This window comes from Physcomitrium patens, chromosome 20 (genome assembly GCF_059467195.1).
Source record: "Physcomitrium patens ecotype Gransden chromosome 20, ASM5946719v1, whole genome shotgun sequence".
NCBI classification, from domain to species: Eukaryota; Viridiplantae; Streptophyta; class Bryopsida; order Funariales; family Funariaceae; genus Physcomitrium; species Physcomitrium patens.
The window spans coordinates 15,201,668-15,208,784 of NC_143429.1; the positions used below are offsets into that span (position 1 = coordinate 15,201,668).

General features: G+C 37.5%; 1 long non-coding RNA gene across 4 annotated transcripts; it reads right to left on the minus strand.

Annotated features, from left to right (window-relative positions):
- Positions 1-384: 384 nt before the first annotated feature.
- Positions 385-3,984, minus strand: LOC112273140 (uncharacterized). Of its 4 annotated transcripts, none has more exons than XR_016499000.1 (6): positions 3,686-3,984; positions 3,217-3,360; positions 2,007-2,897; positions 1,561-1,730; positions 1,166-1,235; positions 385-779 (listed from the first exon to the last, which is right to left on the minus strand). It is a non-coding gene; the product is annotated as an uncharacterized LOC112273140 (long non-coding RNA). The 4 variants fall into 4 exon arrangements; XR_016498999.1 differs by having other exon boundaries at positions 676-779; positions 2,007-3,060; XR_012216164.2 differs by lacking the exon at positions 1,561-1,730 and having other exon boundaries at positions 536-779; positions 2,007-3,060.
- Positions 3,985-7,117: the final 3,133 nt, after the last annotated feature.

Sequence of the window (7,117 nt, forward strand, 5' to 3'; positions counted from 1 at the left end):
TACTCACTTCTTCCATTCCAACAAGCTCTTAAGACTTCAAATACTTTGATAACACCACCAAGTGGTTGGCAAATATTATCACATTTTTTTTTATTCAATACAACTTTAGTCATCAATAACACCTCCATTTCTTGATTGGAATTATAGCATTGAGTAAGCACATCTCCAATATCAACTTCTCTTGCTTTGAATACAACTCCAATATCCTCCACAAACTTGTTACTAAAATTCATAGTAAGTGCAAATCCAAATGTACAACAACCAAATAAAAACCTCCACATTACTAAGACATGCTTCATAACCATCTTTACAAGATAGGCCATTGCAAATATTTGGAAAACATGTATAATTCACCTTCAATCACATGAATAAAACCTTAGTGCATAATTTACAATATTTCAATAAATTTTAATCACCAAAAAATTCAATGTAACAAAGATATGTGTAAAGTTTATATGAATTTAAACTATTACACATGCTTCATATTAATAAACGTTATGTAGACTAAATAAATCTCTATTTATATTTGTGATTCTTTTTTATAATTTTTTCTTAATTCTTATTATTTTCTATATAACAAATATTTCTACATATATATATATATATATATATAGAAAATAATACATAAACATTCATCTCAAACATCTTGTAATCTACACAAAATAAATATCAATGATGTACATACTTTGAAATAAAACTAGCAATGGATTCTTGAGTATACTCTTTTGCTTACTCATACAACCATAGATTTTTCAAATGTTCTTTGATTGCCACAAAACCTTCACACAAAGACAACGTATATGTTAACAAAATTGATTAATATGTAAACTATTACACATGCTTCATAAAAACAAAATTGATTCATATCTTTGATAAACATTAAACTAGATCATTTTCTCAACATGCCATCCATCTTTCAATAATTATCTAATAACACTAATTCTTATTATACATATGATATGCCATAATATTACTCTATTTAAAATGATATCTAATCCTCTAATTAAGTTTATAAGTTTTTTTTTTTTTTCAATCTCTTATGTTTCCTAAATCATTCATTATACAAATGAAACATATTAAGTAATCAATCAATAAAAAGTCCACCCTTTTATAACAAATAGCTCAATAGACATTCCTAAATAAATAAGTTTGAAGATGTTCTCACCATATTCCAACTTGAAGAACTCTTCCGTCCTTTAAAGCACTCCTATCTCACAATCCGATGGCACACAATCCTAGCCAAGATACAATTGTGATATGTTGTTTAATGCATAATCAAGTCATCTTCTTGCCAAGTCAAGTCACCTTCAAGTCACCTTCTTGCCAATCAGACTTCTCCTAGATTAACATCATAACTTACAGTATCTACAATATTCAATCTTCTTAAAAAACCCAAAACCTCTCAATCGTTCACGGGCTTGCATTGGATACACCAAACATGAGCTTACGATCAATCTTATTGTTTGGCTTCTGAGCATCACCTCGAGCACTATACTCGAAACACATAGAAAGCCATCTCAACAATCTCGGAACCAAAAACAAATCCACATCACTACCTACCATCCACGGCTCCTTGCTCTCACGTTGTTTGCATACGACACAAAGATGTCACGGCGTCAAGTATTTAAGCGCAGATTTAAGCACACTGCAACAAGAGTTTTGCTGCGAGAGGGCAAAGGGATGTGTATAAGGGAACGCAGGAGGTGAAGCTGTAAGGATTGCTTGAAACCCTGGACAGAATGAATAGAACATTGATGGGTTGTATAATCCAAGGGACTAGAATGACCCTACTAGCAAACAATGGTGTACCAAAGACAAACATCCAAATTAAGTATAAATGAAGATAAACTATAATAGTTTAGGTAAATGTGAATATCAAATCACGACTAGATTCTTGACTGAACTAGTTCTAAAAATAAACCAGATTGTGTGATGTATAGTAACTGATAAAACCAATGAAGGTACGGGAATTTCTGCAAAAAAGGGAAAGTAACGCGCTTTCTCACCTTAGACTACAACACCAACTGCTAGAACAATCCTTCACTTGTTGCTGAAGTTTAACAACACCAGTATTTGTAGCAATCCAATATTTCACAGTTCATCATTGCTTCTCTCATAAGTTGGTTGGGTAATCCAAGGTACGAAGGGACAATTTATTACTTCAATTGTTGCCAAAAAGTTTCGTTCTAACTCTAATTTGACTGATTCTGAGGTCGTCCAAAAGCAAAGATGGTGAAGCTCCAGCACGACGATTTCCACCTCAAAATCCAAAATTCAACAATGAATGCAAGAGACTAGTTCAAGCAAATCCGAAGTGACCCAATAATGAACCTACTAACAAACAATGGTATACCTTACTGTGTTCATCACTACACGTACACAGGGCTTAACAATATCTACTCAACATTGGTATCAAAAGTAAGATAAAAAAAAAAACAAAGGATTCGCCTGCTTCAATGACCAACAACATGAAATAGAAGATGGTGAGATAGAAGCGGAAAAAAACACAAGAAGAAAGTATAAAACAGAAAAAACTAGTATCCAAGATCGTCTTTCCTCATTCTTCTGTCAATCACATGCTTGCCCAGGATGACGTTATCTGATAAGTGTCGTTCCAAACTGGACTTGTTGTCGATGGAGAAAGACGTGGTCTTCTAAAACGTGTTACAAGTGAATGGAAGCTTCTACTCGTTGGTTGGTTTGGACAACCGCAGTTATGTTTCAAGTGTTCCTCTTCAAAGGTGAAAGTACTATTTTTTGCTACTTATTTTGGATATTCGTGATACTTTGCTCTTACGAAAGAGATTCTTGCAGTCGATCCTGTGTCATCTTTCTTGTTGTGATTGTTCGGTGACACTGGAGAAATTTCTTATCTCGAGGAAGCTGGTGTGTTGACTCTGATAATAAGTCCGGTGAAGCTCGTCAGGTAGTTATCAAATCTGAGTACGATGTTCTTTTGACAGTTCAATCAAGAACATTGCAAGTGTAATGTAATCTCCGACTAAAGTTCAGTATTACTTGCAGTGGAAGAGCCCTAGGTCAGATCTTCTGTTGAGAACACTGAGTCATTCAAGATATATGACACAAACAGATTGAGCACATTTAGTCTTCCAAGACATATGACACAGAGAGATTGCAATTGTGAGTCAAAGAAAGCTCAATCCTCAAAATGGACTAAGAATATTCGTAGATGAACAAGTTTGAAGATGATCTCACCATATTCTAGGTTATAGAAGTCTTCCGTCCTATACATCATTCAGATCCGCTTCTACCTCGCAATCTGATTGCGCACAAGTCTAGCTAGGATACAATTGTGATATGCTATTCAATGCCCCGTCATCTTCTTGCCAATCCTCATCCCTGAAGCGGGAATCACAAAATTAACAAGCAGAAAAACAAATACTGAGTACACATCACGCAAGAATGCCAGACAGCCCAAGTCAATAGCAAAAGATTCGGACTTCCGCTAGATTAACATCATAACTTACAGTATCTACAATATTCAATCTTCTTAAAAAATCCAAAACCTCTTGATTATTCACGTGCTTGCATAGGGTACACCAAACATGAGCTTACACTCAACCCTATTGTCTGGCATCTGGGCATCACCTCGAGCACCATACTCGAAACATAGAAAGCCATGACGATCTCGGAACCAAAAAAAAAGAAAAAACCACATGATTACCTGCCATCCGTGGCTCCTCGCTCTCACGTTGTTTGCATGTGGCACAAAGATGTCACGTTGTCTACATGCGTCATATATATAAGCGTAGATTCGAGTAACTCGAAGTGATGGGAAGGTACACGACAGGGTTTTGTAGCGAGAGGGCGAAGGGAAGTGATTAAGGGGTCGACGGGGGTCGGGATCTGTGATGCGCTTGAAACCCTGGACGACTCGGATGAAAAGAACACTGATGGGTTGTATCATCTAAGAAATAATAATGATCCTACTAACAAATAATGGTGTATCCAATTGCATTGAGCAGTACACACACGCATAGACAAGGCTCACAATATCTACTCAACATTGGTTTCAGGAGTAAGATATATAAAAAAAAAAAAAAAAAAAAAAAAAAAAAGGATTCGATTGGCTTGGATGACCAATTGCAAGTGATAGAAGCTGGTTACAAAGGAAGCAGAAAACAACATAAGAAGAAATAAAGACAGAAAAACTAACAAACAAACAAAATAGTATCCTGGATCGCCTTATCTCAAACGATTTGAGAGACTTGATATAGTATCATTGGATGTTGACTTGGAACACTGTTTTTATTGCTGAGGCTTAACTATTTGCAGAGTATAAATGCGTTGTTTTGCCATCATTATCCTCTATTGTATATGTTTCCACTTTGATATTGCTTCGATAATACTTAGGATGTCATGCTACACTGTAATAAGTTGGAAAAAAGAAATGAACAGGGACAAGCGTTCTGGTGATTCAAAGTTAGTCGAATGAATTAGGCAAAATGTAATCTTAGTATGAACAAATTTTCATTTCTTTTACCATTTTTTTTATATGGTAACAACCACTTTTTATTTATGGAGAAAATAAAAAAAGAGGTGCCATTATTTGCACCTTCTACAACACAAATTGGGTTACTGACAATACCAAAATAAGCCAATACGTACATCAATGAGAGTACTTGTGTGACTGAGTCAAGTATTCAATGTTTTACTCATCTAACTAGAAAAATTTCTCACTAAGTAGAATCTTCGATACCGCTTTATACTTACGATCTTGTATCCACTGATTGTCTTGTTAGATTAATCCAATAAATTTCATTCACTCCGCATACTCAATCCTATAGACATCCTTTTAATTCTTCAATCACAGACGTAACTCGATTTCACAAAACAGTCAAGAGTAATCAAACCCACTTCATTAAAAATCTCGATTCACCATTACAACACTGACTTCAGCAACGATTGCCTCAGTCTTCCCAAAACCCTATGAAGAAAAAAAACCCAATTCTCTGTCTTTTTTCCCCGCCCCAAGCATGAAGCTAGCTCTCTGATCCTTCAAAAAAAACTCTCCAAAAACTATTCTCTCCCCTAACCTTATCCTCTGAATTTCTTCAATCTTCCGTCTTAGATCCGGAATTGGCTCCCACCTTCACAGCTTGGATCCAAAATTTGCTCTCGCCATTAGAGCTTTCCCCCCCTATTTTTACCTTTAAGAGGTCCTTTTATCGAAAACAACGTTCTATGAAACGGCACAGAGAACAGGACAGCCTGAAACAGAATCGAAACCCCGTAATCGGAACCGCATTGAGTCGTCCAACCAATTTAAGTCTCATATTGGCTAAGAGTCCAGTAGTAAGACCCGAGTGTTCCCAAAATTGGATCAAATTGGTCCTTCATGTCAGATTGGCTGAGGCCCGTAGTAAGACCTGGATTTTTCCGTAATTAGACTACATTGGGTTGCCCGACCAATTCAGGTCTCATATTGGGTAAGAGGACCCGGATTGGATTCTTGAAATTTGATCCAATTGGCTCTTCGAACCAAGCTCACCCGTAGTGTGAATTGGTCCTTTCCCTTCCTGCTGAATTCCGTTATTGGAATCGAATGGGGCATTTCAGTATGCCCCGGCTGACTGTAACGGGGTGACTGAACTTGGCCACTCAGTATTTGCATTGGAGTTGGTCATTGCTCCCAATATTCGAGGTAACTGAACATTAATAAAAATCCCCTTTCTTTATATTTTCACGGTATACTCGTGTTACAACACGACATCCATCCCCTCTGAATATGTGCATCCTCCGATATGCACCAATTTACCCAATTGCTGTTTGATTCAAAATATATCCTTTACGTCTTTGTCCAGTTCGTCTTCGTCACCTTCATTATCTAAATCACTTTCATCTTCTTGCTGCAAAATCTCTACACCTTCATTGAGGTCTTCCATATTCAACTCCACGTTGTCATATTACGTGCTTTCCTGCTCGAGAACGTGCCGGGCGTCTGGCTGTAGAAGGTAGTATAGAGATTCACCGATAGTCAAGCAGTCTATCAGTTTTGACTGTTGGAATATAAACGACTGCAATAATGTACCGTAAATCTATATGGATGCTCTTCGACTGCTTGTCGAAGTCCTTTTTGCCCCAGCCGGTAGGTCTCTAGACGTTACAGAGAACCCTGAACAATCCAAACTGTTAATCTTCAATACCGCTTTGTACTTACGATCTTGTATCCACTGACTGTCTTGTTAGATTAACCCAATAAATTTCATTCACTCCGCATACTCAATCCTATAGATACCCTTTTAATCTTTCAATCATAGAAGTGACTCGATTTCACAAAACAGTCAAGAGTATTCAAACCCACTTCATTAAAAATCTCGATTCACCATTATAATACTGACTTCAGCAACGATTGCCTCAGTCTTCCCAAAACTCTACGAAGAAGAAAAATCCAAATTCTATGTCTTTCCTTCACTGACCCAAAGCATGAAGCTCCTCTCCCTAATCTCCTTGATCTTCAAAAACCTCCAATGAAAACCGAACTAGTAACCTTGCAAAAGCTTGAAAACTAGCTCCCCCCGATTCCCCGAAAAAAAAAAAAAAAAAAAACCCCAAAAAAAACTCTCTCTCCTAACCTTATCCTTTGAATTTCTTCAATCTTCCGTCTTGGATCCGGAATTGGCTCTCGCCATCAAGGCTTAGATCCGAAATTGGCTTTCGCCGTCAGAGCTTTTCTCCCCCCGTTTATACCTTTAAGAGATCCTTTTACCGAAAACAACGTTCCCTGAAACGGCACAAAGAATAGGACAGCCCGAAACAGAATCGAAACCCCGTAATCGGGACCACATTGAGTCGCCCGACCAATTCAGGTCCCATATTGAGTGAGATGCCCGTAATAACCTGAATGTTCCCGTAATTGGGTCTGCATTGGGTTGCCCGGCCAATTCAGGTCTCATATTGGGTAAGAGGACCCGGATTGGATTCTCGAAATTGGATCCAATTGGTTCTTCAAACCCGTCGTGTGAATTGGTCCTTCTCTTCCTGCTGACTCCCGTTATTGAAATTGAATGGAGCATTTCAGTATGCCTCGAATGACTGTAACGGGGTGACTGAACCTAGCCACTCAGTATTTGTACAAGAGTTGGTCGATGCTCCC